The sequence below is a fragment of the Gossypium hirsutum genome, chromosome D02, assembly GCF_007990345.1.
Source record: "Gossypium hirsutum isolate 1008001.06 chromosome D02, Gossypium_hirsutum_v2.1, whole genome shotgun sequence".
Classification (NCBI taxonomy): Eukaryota; Viridiplantae; Streptophyta; class Magnoliopsida; order Malvales; family Malvaceae; genus Gossypium; species Gossypium hirsutum.
This window is the reverse complement of record NC_053438.1, coordinates 60,532,735-60,549,325: the sequence shown is the minus strand read 5'-3', so window position 1 is coordinate 60,549,325 and position 16,591 is coordinate 60,532,735. Positions and strand designations below refer to the sequence as shown.

Below are 16,591 nucleotides of genomic sequence, written 5' to 3'. Positions count from 1 at the left end.
CAGTCAAACATAGCTTATAAATCAGTCATTATTGTGCTCAATTTAACGTGACAAAATGCTTATGTGTAACATATAACATAGCCATTTAACATCTAATTAAATCAAGAATTTTATTTGCCATTTTCCAATGTTCAATTACCAATTGTAACACCATTATATCATGATCAAAAACTCTAGTAACCATGCTCTTATCATCAATATAATTGGCCTAATTAAATTGCAAAAAATCACCTAAATGCTTGCTTACCATTATTTAATAAAAATTCAACTTTTGTACATATAATATCAATCTTGCAAAAATCAGCCATTCAACCATAATTAATCAATTGAAATCATCAATTAAGCTACTAATTAAACATAAATGAGGGTGAATTTACCAAATCACCCTTAGAAACACTTACCACACAATTTATTCTACCACAAACAAGTGATCAACCAAGCAAATCAAAGCTTCAATTTCGGTTAGCTCGGTCCTCTTCCAATGCTATAATAAAGTAGACATTACCAGTTTTCCAATGCTATAATAAACACGAATTTTAATTAACTATACTAATCGAAATCCTCTCACAAAGATACCTTACCAGATTTGTAATATCAAGTCGAAAACTTGATTCCTCATAAAATCGATCTCTCCAGCCCTCCTAAACACTTTAAATCATCAATACTAGACCAAATACACTTATACTAAGCATCAATTTCATCTTTAAATCAATTTCACAAAATACCGGAAAATCGGTTCATGAGAATGATGAAATTTGGATTTCTTTAAATTACCTCACAAATCGTGTTTGATCTTGATAAATAAGATCAAAAACCTTTTAATAGATCCATTTTGAGTTGGAACATCCATTGATTTGTGGATTTCCTCTCAAAATTCAAGATCCACCATTAAAGAATCATGTGTTCTTGGAAAAAGATAACATTGATAAAAATCCTTTAATTGACTCTTAAATCATGTAAAAATGTTTCTAATCATCATAAAAACAAGTTTAGTATTGAAGATTACCTTTGATTCGCTCTAAATTCGTTGATTGAAAATCTTGATTCAAGAAAATTGAGAAATTTCAGAATATTTTTGGCTACTTTTGAGAATAATTTCGGGTGAGTTAAGAGAATATTTTGAGAAGGAAATTTGTTGGATCTATTCTCTGATGATAGATCTTTAAATCATGCAAAGAAAACGAATTTTAAAGCTCTCTAATCTGATGTAAAATGTGTGAAAAGTGGGCTAGATACATTAGTTTTAAAACTGAAACCACCCATCAGAAATTTAAAAATTGGGAAATTTGCCTAATGGCCACTCCCACATTTCCCTTACTTTACCATTTAATCCTTTCCCTCCAAAATTCCAAATTTTAAGGTTTATTTGCCATATAAATACTCTAATTTTCGCTTGTTTTACAATTAAATCATATTTAATTAATATTTAAATTTTACTCAAATTACCCCCAATAAAAATTATTTTAAAATTCTTTTTCAATCCAAATTGATTATTTTCACTAATAATTATTTAAAATATTTAAAATTAAATTTTCAAAAATATTTTTTTAAATTTTTTGGATTATTTTTTAATTGATTTTAGATGAAATTAACCTCTTAAATTAAATTAAAAATTACTAGAAACCCTATAAATTCCTAGTTTCACACTCGAAACCCGAAAAAATATACTTGAAACTACTAAACCTGGTTTAGGGATATTACAGCGAGTGTATCTGTATGTAACTATCCGCTTATAAATGAATCCGCCATTCGAGCGGAATGAGTTTAAGGTGAATATGTGATGAAGTAAACCATGCTAAACAATTAGGGAATAGTAGAGGTGCCTACATCTATGATAAGAAGAGGGTCATCACAGAAAATAGTATTACTTTGAGTCCGCTTCTGGTTTTGGTCATAAGAAGAAATTTTATGTAACACTCCTACCCGACTCATTCACCGAATCCAGGTATGGAGTGTCATAGTCGAACCGGGTGGATATACACGTCTAAATATCATTGTTTTAAAATCAAACTGTATTACCTATTTAAAACTTTTACAACCGAAATAAATAAATTAAAATAAGGTTCATAGTTTTAAATCTTGATTCTAAAGGAATTAATTGGTTACAACATATTCTCCCCATTGACGAAGTCTCTAAAGGTCTCTCATTCCTATGTGTATGACACTTTACTACGGAGCTCCTTGATTCAACAAGGTCTAGCTTGGTTCCTCCGCAAATTGCTTAGTCCCCAATTCTTACAACCACAGATCAAACTCTTGTAAGTTCAAATGAACATAGTAAGTCTCTAGTTTACATGTAATTAATCCCCATCCAATAGAGGTTTAAATAAATTGAGCTAGATACAATAAACTCCCTGTTTGTTCTGGGAAATTTCCCTTAAACTCTTCATAACAGACTTTATCTTATTCTCGATCCTATCCATTAGTGGATAGATTGTTGAGTAATTACCTTCCAACCATTCTAGTGGCCTTCGTTTAGCCTTGACAATTCCTTTGATTGTCCTGCCATCTCTGCGGACTCTATCCCTTCCTTTACTTTATGTTCTTTCTTCTTTCTATTCCTATTGTAAATTCTTCCTTTCACCGTATTCCTATAAAGTAGTTTTTCGGCCTACCTTTCTACTAATCCTTGAATATTTCCCCCTGAATGACCATTTCAACTTTGTTTAGTCCAGGGCAGTTCCTCCTCTTACCTTTGTCCCGGAAGACTTATTGGCATCCCAACTATCGAGATAACTTATTTTAGTCCCCCGCTATTCTGGTGAACCAAGGTCTTTTTGGTTTAATTAGTGGTCAAACTACTTCTTTGTAATCTGCTTTAGTTGTATTACATTATCTTGAAACATGACACACCCTCCTGTTACGAGTCGTTATGATTTATCGTACTCAACCAACTGTCACAGAGTGGCCTTCTAGGTTCATGATTCCTCCTTTATATTGCATCCCCACATAACTAGACCTTTGCATGACACTTCCTTAATGTTTACCCCTTAATGAGGAATATTCTTGACAGACATACCTGCCACTGGTGTTATCCCTCATAGTACTTTTCTATCCTAGGTCTCTAATCGATCCCTCCTACTCTAAGACCCTCTTTGCCGAGGTGCTTACAATCTTACCTCTAACCTACCAATTTCACTGAGCATAAGCAGTTCTTATATGCGGATCCTTTCTGCAATCCTTTTTTTTTCCTCTTTCTTTCGCTTACTTATACACCAAGACTACTGGAGCAAAAATTCACATGTCTAATTCAATCGGGTTACCCTCCTTATACCTTTTTGGCATCTATGATTATTGTTTTAGAAAATTATTTCTTTTTTACTTTTCTTTTTCCTTATTCAACTAATTACCCAATAGTCTGCTGACTCATTATCGTTTGCCATTACTTACCTTTTCTTCCAACCCTTTTTCCTTAGTGGTGGAATTTTCTACAATTATTGTCTTAATTTTCCACCCATGTTTGTTGTCCCGATAGACTCTTTATGCTAACATAGTCGAGGCATGGTCTTACATAGTATACCTCCATGTTTAATGTCCTTGAGGGGTCTTGTAACACTCCATACCCGGCCTAGATGTTAAAACCAAGTCTGAAGTATTACATTCAACGTTTCTAGGAAAAACAAAACCAACTTTTATAAATGCAGTTTGAAACAGTACAAAACCATCTAACATATGATAAACAATCATAAAAACCCAGTCAAGAAAACAACAATCTTAGGAAGTCATAATATAAAGAAAATACTGATAACATAAAAGATAATGAAGAAGAATGACCGAGCTTCCACTATGCTGGCCCAATCAAGACTATGAGTGACCTGTAACTCAGTCAACAAAGAAAATGAGTTAATAACTCAATGTGTGTAACATATATAAATTCAAACAAAATTTTAAATATAACAGTAAATTCCTAAATTTATGTTCAGAATCAGAATTAGAGGATATTTAGTACAGTTTTAATAGACTAGGCAAAAGGCAAATCAATTCGAATTCAAATACAGAACAGATCAGAAACAGATGTAGTTCTTCTATCCCTATCCGTTATACACCGTCTCCAACCAACCCAACACACCACAAAGGGTATATAGTACCCAGCCAGCCCTGCACACCACATAGTTTTGGTATGACACGTACAGTATGATTGTAGACTAGCAGCTAGATCAGATTGAGATAAAATGTCAGATTCAAATATAGATTATCGCTTTGCCACTAATCAAAACAAATCACACTCCCTTTACACAATTCTCACCTAATGCATATGTAGATTACAGATGTCAGATATCAAGACACCCACACAGTTATTCAGATACAGTTCATAAATAGATAGTACAAATCAATAACGTTAACAATTATTGCATTCAGTGTACGTATAGATAATCAATTACTCAGTCTCAGACCCTTGGATAGCAACTTATATGGTCTAATTCGAATCACACAGACACTACAGAAGGCCTACGTTTGAGTTAAATGATGTTTACGGCCTTAGGAAAAAAATTAATATTTTGGCCCACACGCCCGTATGAATTCACACGACCAAGGAGCCTGGCCCATGTGGTCCACACAGCGTGGAACATGCCTGTGTGGCCCTTTTATATGGCATACACGGCCTAGCACAAGGTTGTGTAGCTTAAAACAGTGAGTTACATGGTCTAGCATACAGTCAAACACAAGCCCGTGTGACCCAAGCCTCAAAATAATCCCCACACAGCCTGGACACATGCCAGTGTCCCTGGCTATATGGCATACACGGCCTAGCACAAGGCTGTGTAGCTTAAAACAGTGAGTTACATGGTCTAGCATACGGTCAAACACAAGCCTGTGCGACCCAAGCCTCAAAATAATCTCCACACAGCCTGGACACATGCCAGTGTCCCTGGCTCGTGTGTTCTTAGTTCCAAAACAGTGAGTTAATGGCCTGGACACACGCCCGTGTTCCCAGCCCGTGTGACCCTAATTAGCAAATAGTGAGTTATACGATCGTGTGACCCACACAACTGTGTGGCGTCGACAACCATATTTTTCGATGATTTAAATTCACAGAGAATTGACTTTTTGTTACACACTTGAAGTAGTTTCGAAGTAGAAACAATGCAGAAGACTCTCGAGGCCTAAAACGACCTTCCAATAACCAAGTAAAAACTTATTCGATAAAAATCACACAGTTTAGTACAAAACTAACTATGTCGAAAGTTTGAAAGTAAATCCTTCAAATAAAACCAACACTTACCATTGAATCACTAGCAATTACTCAAATTAATGTGTTGGGAATCACTATCTTCGATATCTACACCTAAAAAGAAAGCCAAACAATTGTTTAACAGAGAATTCAACTAAAACAACAAAAAAACCCAATTCCGAACACACAGACAAAGAACAACAGAAACTTCATGAAAATAGGAGAAGATAACAGCAAAAACTTACTCAATCACCTTCCAATCGATGTAACAAACAACATAAACCCTATGTTAGACCTAGTAGGAATATTATCGAAGCAAATGGAAAGTAAAAAAAAAGAAAAAAACAAAGAAAATAAATAAGAAATAAGAAAAAAAACAAAAATAAGAAAGAACGTTAATTGGATTTTTTTCTAATTAAAACTAATAACTAAAATTCTGATTTTTAGCAAAAATATTTCTTAACGCATTGCTAAGACTCGAACACAGAACCTAAGAGAATACAGAAGCTTAACCATTGAACCAATAGGCTTATTCTTGATACAGATTCACGCAGAATTAAACTCAAATCAATAGTTCAAGGATAAGGATTAAATCAAATTAGAATAGCAAAACATTTCAAAAACAGGGCTCGAACCACTTACCTCAATCACATAAACAGAGCATGTAATCATAGAAACAGAAACTTAATTATTGACAGAATTTATCAGACAAACATTAAAATTTTTAGGGCGTTACAGGTTCATTGGTTGCCATAGTCTAAATATGGTCTTACACCTCGGGATCCTCGTGTTTAGTATTCCTACGGGCTATCCCGTGTTTATGGTCCTGGTGAACTATCCCATATTTATTGTCTCGATAGACTATCTATGATACCATAACATCTTTCAGCTACGGTCTTACATAGTATAACTCGTGTTTATCATATCGACGGACTATCTATGATGCCATAACATCTTTTAGCTATGGTCTTACATATTTTATCATGATGCCATATCATCTTTCAATTATGGTCTTACTCATCTTAAGCGTATAACCTCCTATTGGACCCATGGTTTAGCCATGATCTTTTTTATTTACTTTTCCCATTACATTCCATCCATTCCTCCATTCGACATCCTATACCTTACTGCTCAAACACCGCGGTGTCCCTTCTGCAAGGCCCAGAGCTTTGCCATCACGGTTTCCACACAACAACATCGTATGATGGTATCAAACAAAACCACACTTTTTCCCAATTTCTAACTTCATTTAACCCAACGATAATTTCTCATCGTATTTCACAAATCATCACACACACAAGCGCAAGCATATATTCAAATGAGCACAGTAACATAGACTGTAATAGGCCTATTTTGACCAGGCCAGAAGCATACCCCAAAAAAATAAAATCAAACAAAACCAAATACAATAAAGTAAACCCATTACAGGCCCAAATCAGAAATTACAAGCCCAAACTAGCCTAAACATTGGGAATCAGAAACCCTAGGCAGCAAACTAAGCCGTCGCAACCTCCTCCCACACGTACCTCCGCACGTACACCGCCCTTCACATCACCGTACGGCCTCCGTACACCTGCAGAAAACCAATAGCACACAAAGAAGCAGAAAAAAGAAGAAAAAAACAAAAAAAGAGCAAAAAGGAAGGACAGATTTGATTTTTTTTCTTTGTATTATTTTTATTCTGTATCTTTTCGGTATATAAACTAATTGCAAATAGAACAAAAACGAAAATATTGTAAAAATTTTTTTGAAAAGAAATAGAAAAATAGTTCTAAAGGTGATTTCTTTCGAGCTTTTTCCTCTTTTTTGATATCGTCGTTTCAGATATATTATTTTTAATAATAATAAATAAAAGAGAAAGGAGGGGTGGGATTTACCTACACGTTGGCGCTGAATAAGTCCTCGTTCACTTCATCGTGATCGGAGCTCGAGCGAGGACGGTGGGGGCGAGGACTGATGGAGCCTCCGAGCGACGCGAAAGCTAGGGTTAAAACCCTAGCAGAGAGTTGAAGCTTTTTTATTTTATTTTATTTTATTTTGGTTGATACAAATGATTTTTTAAGCAAAAACTTGGTTTAAATAGTGCAATGATACGACGTCGTTTTGAGACAAGGGCACCAGTGCCAAAATGGCGCCGTTCGGTCCCTTGACCCGCGCGGTGACCCAACCCGAGGGAAGGATCCGCGCGTTTTGGGTCTAATGGGATATTTGCGCTACGAGCCCTTCCGCTTTGTCACCTGCTTCAATTCGGTTCTTTTGTTTATTTCATTTTGGCCAAATGATTTAATTTGGATTTTACTTTAATCCACGGGGAACGCCGCGTTTTGGGACTTGGAAATATTGCGCAGTCAGTCCCTCATGTCATCAGCACGTCTTATTTCAGTCCCCTTGCGAACTGTTTGTGATTTTGTAATTAAAGCCTCGATTTTTAATTCCGTTTCAACCTCATCCTCGGTTTATTTAATTTATTTATTTGTAGAAAATGTTCTTTTATCGTTACTTATTTTAAGTTTTTATATTTATTATTTATTTGAGGTTTTTTTTACATTAAATTTATTTTTTTACACATATTATTTCTTATAAATTTATGTATGAACATTTTTCATTTTTTTTCTTATGTACGTATATATATTTAAATCTGTTTTATATGTTCTTTTTAAATATATTTTTTAATTGTTTCCATTGTTATTTATTTATTGTCTAATTTTTTTTATATATTCTACTTATTTGAATCGTTATTATTTATTTTGAAATGCCTACACAAATCATTCATTTTGAGCTATTATTTTCCTTAAATTGACTTATATATATTATTCGTTTTGTTCACTTTGGTTATTAGTGTTCGTATTTGATGTGTGGTGTAAGTATTGTCATTGTGTATTATTTCATTTATTCGTATTTTCATGCTATAGTAATTAATATGATTATTTCTATTATTAGTTGGTGCATTATTATTATAGTTACATTGCAAATATTATAACATGCCTTTATGTATTATTCTACCCACATAGCCATTTCACACTATTTCATTATCATTGTACCATACATTATGTTTAAACATACTTGACCTTTCTACGCAAGGTATAAAAAGGAATTTTGAAAGTAAAGGCAATACCCGATATTTGGAATCCTAGAGAGAATTGAGCCCTAATGTATTGGGTTTTAATTTTTCTTGTTGAATCTAAATAATTAAATTTTCTTTAATCAAAACACATAAATAAAAGCTCATTCTCGGGAATTCGATACGGCGTGTCCTAATGCATTGGATATGACATGTTATTTTCTCGAGACGAGGATTCTTCTAAAAAATAAAGGCAATATTCGATATTTAGGAATTTTGTGAAATCGAGCCCTAACTTATTGGGTCTTGATTTTCTCATTTAACCCAAATAATCGGATATCCTTCTCAAAATGCATAAGTTTTAAAAGTCAAGAGATAAACTTAATTTTGAGGATTTAAAATGTTGCACTCTAACTTACTGAGTGTGACGATTTATTTTTTCAAAAAAAATAAATCTCATCGTCCAAATCACCTTACTCAAGTTTTCTTTTCAAAGGATCGTATTTTAAAATCTTTTCAAATTTTCAACATTAAGACATTACAATATCAATTCAGTACCAATTTTGGGCGTTACGAGGGTGCTAACCCTTCCTCGTGCGTAACCGACTCCCGAACCTGTTTTCTCAAATTTCGCAGACCTAAAATTTATTTTTAATGGTGAACCGATCACACCTTAATAAAAGATCGGTGGTGACTCCCCATTTTCGTTTTTAAAAGTCAATTCTCTTTTTCAAAAAAATGGTTTCAACATAGACCATGCCATCTTGTACAAGTATCATCATAGAATTCATGTTATTCATCCAACATGCCAAAAATTGGGCATAGAAACTCACATGATGCTTCTTCGCCTTGTCCGCTTAGCTTTTTTAGACACCGGAGCTTCCATTCTCCTAAAAACTAAGCAAGGCAACTAATTCATCGGTTAAACTCAGCAATCTAAGTTTAAATTTAGTTTTCCAAAAGCATGTATAATCCTTAAAAAGGTTTTTGGAAGCCCTTAACTTTGGTTTTAAAATCTTACATACACTAAAAGACTTAGAACCTTACCAGCTTACTGGATCCTCTATTTTCCCGACTCAAAACTCATGATCACTGCTTCATGCAGAGCTTCCCATAATCATCCTATCTTCGAAGCAACGAATAAGAGGAATAAATGGAGGAAATGAAACAAAATTGAGATGAATAATCTCCTCGAAGTCACCTCTCAACTATTTATAGCCTTCCTCTCACGGTCTTCAACCATTTATAAGCCATTCATTGAAAATCATTACGTCTCCCACTAAGAGACCGAATGGTTCTAACCCAATCGAACCAGACTTGGTTCTCAACCCTATTCAATTCCAATTACTATATTTCTCAAATTTTCTAATAGAGACCGCCAGCTTACGATCTTTTTTAATTTAACCCTTAAAGGTTCTTAATTTTTGGGTTTCAAAGGAAATTGGGTGTAAAATTTTAAGGACAAGATTTTTTTTAAGGGTGGGAGACTTGTCACACTCGATTTCTATTAAATTTCTGAAATTAAGGAAGACTTGGGAGTTAATTGAATAAAATAGTAAGTTGGCGGGCTCTACTCTAAATCTTGAAAAAATTTAGTGGCTGAATGAAAAATAGTTGAGTTTCAATTTTGGTCAAGTTAAGTTGGAAGTTATTGGTTCCTTAGTGGGGAACATAATGGTTATTGACTCATGATTTAGAATTTGGGTCTTTGATGACCGTGCGTGGGTATATATATGTGAGAAGTGTTATTTGACAAAGGAATTCTTCTCATTTCTATTTCATCTTCTTTATCCTCTTCTTGAGTCTGCCCCGAAGAAGAGTGTGTTAAAAAGGAAAGCTATGGATGGCGAGCTAGAATTGGAGTTTGATGCCTACCAGCAGAGGATTGCGTAAATCAGTAAGATTCTTAACTAGTCTACTTTCATGGATTTGAGGAAAAGATGAGCGAGTTAAGGATTTCTGTAAAAACTCTGAAAGATTTTTGCATGTTACTGGATACTGGTTTCTAAAGTATGAATAATTTTTGGTTTAATTTGTATTATGATTTTCATGCTTAGCTACCACGATAAAGGAGAATCTAGTGTTTGGAAAAGCTAAGCTGACAAGGAGAGAGGATAGTAGGTGAGGTTTTGTACTCTGCTTTTAGGTGATTTATGGTATTGTGCTGTCTATATGACTTGTGTTTGTGTCTACTCTGAGTTTTCTGAATCTGTTGTTGTGTATGGAAATAGTGAATGAAAAAGCTGAATATAGATAACACAAACACTGTGCAAGTATGTACAGTAGGTGTCAAATGATTGTGAAATTAAGAAGTAATCAATGGCGTACTATATGATATAATATTAAGGATAATTTTTTGAGTGATATGCATATTTATTGTATGCGAAGTATGGAGAGAATGACCTTGACGGGGTAGATAAAGATAGGAAAAGTTAGCATATAGGAGGAATGGTCAGATTATTACAGGATTCAAGGGAGTTTGGTGGTAATGTGGAAATGGTTTTCTACCAGCTCGCTAGAGCGATGCTGTGACGACGGTTATTGACTGGTCCTTCAGGGTGACCCATTAAAATAATATACAAGTCCTTTGGGGCAACACTTCGAAAGGGGTTTTTTGATTCTTCAGAATAAAAAGTTCGTGGTTAACTCATGGTGCTATCCAATTACAAAATAGGCACACTTTATGGAGAGATAGAGTCCGCCAGGATGGTGAACCAGGAAAACTTTCGAGGAACAAAAATGGAAGTTCACTATGACTCACGCAGTGAGCAATTTGATAGAATGAGCATGGCGCGCCTGTGAACGCTTATAAGCTTGGTTATGAGAGGATCCACCAAAATAGAAAGGTAAGTGGAATTGGTGGAAGCATCTTAATGCAGGTTTATGTGAGAGGAAATGGGCAATTCCTTCAAAGTGATGGTAAATAGATATCCCTCATATGAGTTCATGAACGTTTGATGAGTAAACTAGCTTTGGCTATAACAAAGAGGAACAACTATGCAAACATTAGTCCTATGTATACATGAGCAAAATAGGGTTGTCAAAATGAGAGGGGAGTCCTCTGAAGACTCTCTTAAGAAGGAAGTCAGCTAAAGACTATCTTGGGTAAAAAATTGTAGAGAATAAAGATGGGAATGTTCGTTAGGATTATATAGTGTGAGAAAGTCCATGGGGACCATTAGACGAGGAAGTCCACCAATGACCCTCTTAGGAGGGGAGTTCGCCAAAGACTAACTTGGATGAAAAATTTATGTCAAGACTATCTAGCATGATAAAGTTAATCTGGGGCTATTAGATGTGGAAGCCCATACGGGCAGTCTAGGAAAGAGGTAGTCCACTGAGAACTATATGTAATGAGAATTTCTTGGTAAATGGTCTAAAATAGGCAAGGTACTACGTGATTGATTAATAAATACTAGTCCGTAAGATAGAAGGCGTTTAGTTATCAGCCACATATCATATACAAGATTGCAAATGATGATTTTAAGCTGGGGTCTTCCTTAAGGAAGGATCTATGCAAGGGGCTAAGTTAAAGAAAGACATTCACTAGGGTAACATGGTAATCACATGTTTAGAATAATGTGGAATGGACGGATCAGGCTAGGGATCAACCAAGATGGCGAAGACGATTTCAAGTCTGCCAGTAGAAGAGTTAGTGACCAAAATATATAGACACATATATGGTTATCTTAAGGAGGCAAAAACAGGAAAGGTAAAATGAATATTTGTAATAATGCAGGACAGGAATCAAGTTTGAAAAGGAATTGCTATTTGGAAAAGTACGCTTGAAAATAAATCAGTGGAAAAGTCAGCTAACAGTGAAAGTTGGAAAAGATAAGGCTTCGACCATGTCAAAATATTTCTGGAGTTTCCATCTACACACAAGAAGTTGAAATTATGTGCCTTTATTGTTTCTCCCTAAAAATATAGAGTAGTTACAATGCACTGTCATTTAAAATCTCACTAAGTTCTTTTTGAACTTATGATTTGTTGCCTTGTATGCAGGAACAAGGATTGTCGGGACCTTAAAGAAAGGGACAAGCTAGACTCCTCCAAATTCCCACGATGGGCGTTGAATCGATTTCATTTTTATAGAGGGGATCCCCTATATCCCCCACGTCGGGGAAAAATTTAGTGTAGTTGTAGTGAGGCATTAAGTTGTAATTTGTAAATAATGATTTGTGTTTGATAAGGACAAATGACTGCTAAAACTTAATGTTTTTAGTTTATAGAATTTAACTGGAAATTTAACTTTGAAATCTATCATTGACCATGAAATTGATTATGGGTTGATTAGTAACAATAATAGAAATGAAAATGTTAGTTTTGTCTAAGCCTATAAGAAAATCAGATTAGAAGTTTTATTAAGTTATTCAGGTTAATTGTGACACTTGGTACTTGGACTTGGTGATCTGGTCAGGTATAGTGTGTTACATATGAATTGTATAGGTATTTTTTGCAAGTCTTGAATGGGAATCAAAATGGCATTTTTACCAAAAATAGGCCTTTTCATGACCTCCAACTCTCAAAGTCGCAACATGGTTTCAAAACAGGATGTCATCGCGATGTCGGTATATATGAAGTCGTGACGTGACATACTGAGATGGTGATGTCACGACGTGGATAGCGTGAAGTCACGACGTCAGCCTAAATTTTTTCAAACTTTACAATTAGGTCATAATTTAAGCTCGGGTTAACAAAATAGCTTTCATAAGCTCGCGTGTGTAACGACCCGAAAGCCAGTGGTGTCGGAAACGATGGTTTTGGAACCCTGTTCTCCGATGATCGAGCTAGTAAATTTTTTTAATTAATATTTACGAGTCAATTATAATATTATATTAAACTTTGTTTTGACGAATTTTTTAATTGGATGGTTAGTTAAAGTACAAATGTATTGACCCTAAAGCCAATGTTATTGGAAAATGAGGTATCAGAATCTCATTTCTATAAATAGAGCCCATAAATAATTTTATTAAATATTTATGAAGTTATTATATTGGTGAATTGAATTTTGAATAGGTAATTTTGTTAAATTAGTGATTAATTAATGTAGAAAGACTAAATCATAAAAGTTGTAAAAGTCAAATCGTTATAAATTTTCAATTAGCTGAAGAAGTAGATGAGCAATTAGACCCTCCCTTGTTTGAAAAATAGTGTTGGGTGACAACTAGCATGCACCAGCCAGGTTAATTATGATTAACGTGATTAAATTTTGGTTAATTAAATAAACTAGGATTAATTAATTATTAAAGTAAGTATATATGTTAAAATAAAAGAAACAAAAGCTATTGTCCATCTTTTCTTCTTTTCCACCTGTAGCTAAAAGGGGAAAAATAAGGTTTCATGCATATCAACTTTTGGTCCTTCAAATTAGTATGTATTCAAGTTTATTTTTCGTACATTTTATATTTTTGAGATTGTTGTAACTTGATTTAGTTAACCTGTATATCCGTTTTCAAAACTGTTAAAGTTAATAAATCTTTTTATTATTAAATCTTGAAGCTTTTTGTGTTAAATGGTTACATTTAAAGACTACATACGAAAAAAAAGACTAATTTGTAAAGTGAAAGTTGTTAGTTTTGAACATAAAGACTAAAGTACAAATATTTCAAAATTAGTATGAAATTTCTGTAATTATCGATAGTAGTGGGCTGTAGAAGCATGAAATTGAGACCAGTTTCGAAATTGAGACTCAAATTTGAAAGTTATAACTATTTCTGTCTTAGGGACTAAATTAGATAAAATGCAAAACTATAGGGAGCAATCAAAAAAATGAAATTGAGCTAATGCATATTTATAATAGGATGAAATAAGAAGGCTGAAATTGAAAATTTAAATTGAATAATTGTATAGATTGGGAATTTGACCAAATTGAATATACTCAGGGAAATGGAAATTTTTGTTGATTAGTCTTTAGAGTGTTGTTTGTTTGTTCTCTTGAACAAGTAAGTTCATACGATATGTTTATATTGAATTTTATGTATATAAAATCATAATTGTAAATATGTTTAATTAAAATTTTGATTGTTTACGATTTGGTACAAAAATGTGAGATATGGATTAAATCATAAAAACTGTTGAATGATAAATTGAATATAATGAATTGAAATTTGGGGTTGATTAGTTGAATTGAACCAAATTGATATGATTATGTTTGATCTTCGAGATAGAGAACTAAATTGAGTAGATTAGGGAATATTGTATATTGTTGTAATTGAAAAATTGGTTTTATGTTAAGATGAATTATAATGTTATGCATACAAATTGGCAATTGGTTTATGAAATGAAAACACTGAATTGAGAAATTGGCTTACAAATGAAATTGAGTAAATTTCTACCCTGTTATCTGCTCGAGCAGAGTCGGATATAGTTGGCATGCCATAAGATAGGAATAGTCCAAGATTACTTCGACTACGTACCAATGAGGTAATGGGTGCCAAACACATTAAAAAGTGTTGGGCGCAAACTTTTTACTTCAACATTGTCTGATGAGGTACTTGGTGCCAAACTGGTGTGATTGGTTGGATCTGTGTATCCGTCCAAGTCTGAGTCAGGTTAACAGGGGTACAAAGTGTAAATGGGATAAATAATATATGGATTGTGTACTTAATATGATTTTATGATAAAAATACATGTTGTGATTTATAAAAGATCATGCGAACTTATTATACAAGCCTAGAGGGCCGATACGGAAATTGGATGAATTAATGATATGATTCGAAATTTGAAAAATGAAATGAAATAGTGAATAACATTATATTGAAATTGGATATGTTGTTGATAATAGATAGAAAATGATATGAAATTGATATTGAATTGAATAACTGTTGGTTATAAGTGATTGGGAATGTTATATGTTTGATTTATTATAAGATGTAATATATGTTGATACTCACCTTGTTGATATGTGGTTGCCATGTTTTGGCAAACTCGTAAAGAAAGTATTTATCAAATTAAGTTGTAATTTGAGGTAAGTTGTTGTTTACATATCTGTGAACTTACTAAGTATTTGTAATGCTTACCTTGTTTTTCCCTTTCTCTGTAGAGGGCTAACTTGCGGAACATGTCAAACGAATCGTCGAAAAACTTACACTATCCTGATATCTATTCGATAGCTCTTTTGATCATTTTAAGTACGGTTATATGGCATGTATATAAGGTTGATATAAGTGTTTATCTTGGTTGGTTGATTTTGGTTTGAACCTTGTTGAATGTCTGGTTTTGGACTTGTCCATAGGAATGTATAAATGTGTGTAAGCTTGGTAATAATTTATATTGCATATGGATATTATGATTGAAAATTTTGGAAAATAATTAGTATGGTTATATTGGTGAAATTGATTGAATGTACAATAGGAGAATGATTAAATGTTTACAAGTGAAATGATTACCTAAGGACTTCAATGATATATAAATGTTTGGTTGATTGATAAATTGTGTGTGAAGGTATTGGGATGGAGTTTAACGGTATGGTTTAATGCATAATGATATGAAAATATGATGACTTTAAATTGTATATGGATGTTAGGTACGTTTGAATTGAGCAAGTAGTTTTGATAAGTTTTGGCGCCAAAATTTTGGACATGATGCATTGGTAATTAGAATTGTTTGAATTAAGTAATGATAAATAAATGTTTGGGAATGCCTTTAAATTTGTTTTGTGCAGGTTTAGATGGGCATATATTGTCACATGCATTCTTTTAAACTTGGCAATGTTGGTCCAATTTGGGGGTCAGATTGAAAGAGACCGTAAGTTGTCAGTCTCTATTGAAAAACCAGAAATAAGTTAGGAATAAAATTGGATATGGTTGAAAATCAATTTTTGTTCAGTTGAGATGAAACCAGCCGATACCTAAGTGGGGGAGAAAATGATTGTAAATAGAGATATTTTATACGGTGAAAGGTTGTGCGGGAAGGGCTATAAATAGCTGAGAAATGACTTCTCGGGGATATTTATTCTTCAACTTGTTTCATTTTTCATCTTCTTCCTTAGTAGCTCCTACAGGAGATGGCTACAAGAAAACTCTACATGGAGCGATGATCATGAGGTTTGAGTAGGAAAAATAGGTAATCCAACAAGCCGGTAAGGTTCTTAGCCATTTGGTATACGTAAAATTAAGAGAATAAAGATAAGGATTTCTAAAATGCATTTTAAAGGGTTCTACGTGTTTCTAAAAATCTTGAGTTTAATCCAGGATTTGGTTGTCATACTTAGTTTTTAGGAGAATGGAAGCTCTGGTGCCAAGAAAAGCTAAGTTGATGAGGCAAGGAAGCATCAGGTGAGTTTTTGTACTTAAACCCTGAACTGCTAAAGTTTGTTGTATGAGTTATTTAGTATCGGTCATTCTAGTTGAATA

The 16,591-nt window shown here is 33.7% G+C and overlaps 1 long non-coding RNA gene across 1 annotated transcript; it reads left to right on the top strand.

Moving 5' to 3' along the window:
- Positions 1-9,996: 9,996 nt before the first annotated feature.
- Positions 9,997-12,485, top strand: LOC107908262 (uncharacterized). Its single transcript, XR_001686945.2, has 3 exons — positions 9,997-10,131; positions 10,292-10,355; positions 12,240-12,485. It is a non-coding gene; the product is annotated as an uncharacterized lncRNA (long non-coding RNA).
- The last annotated feature ends 4,106 nt before the right edge of the window (positions 12,486-16,591 follow it).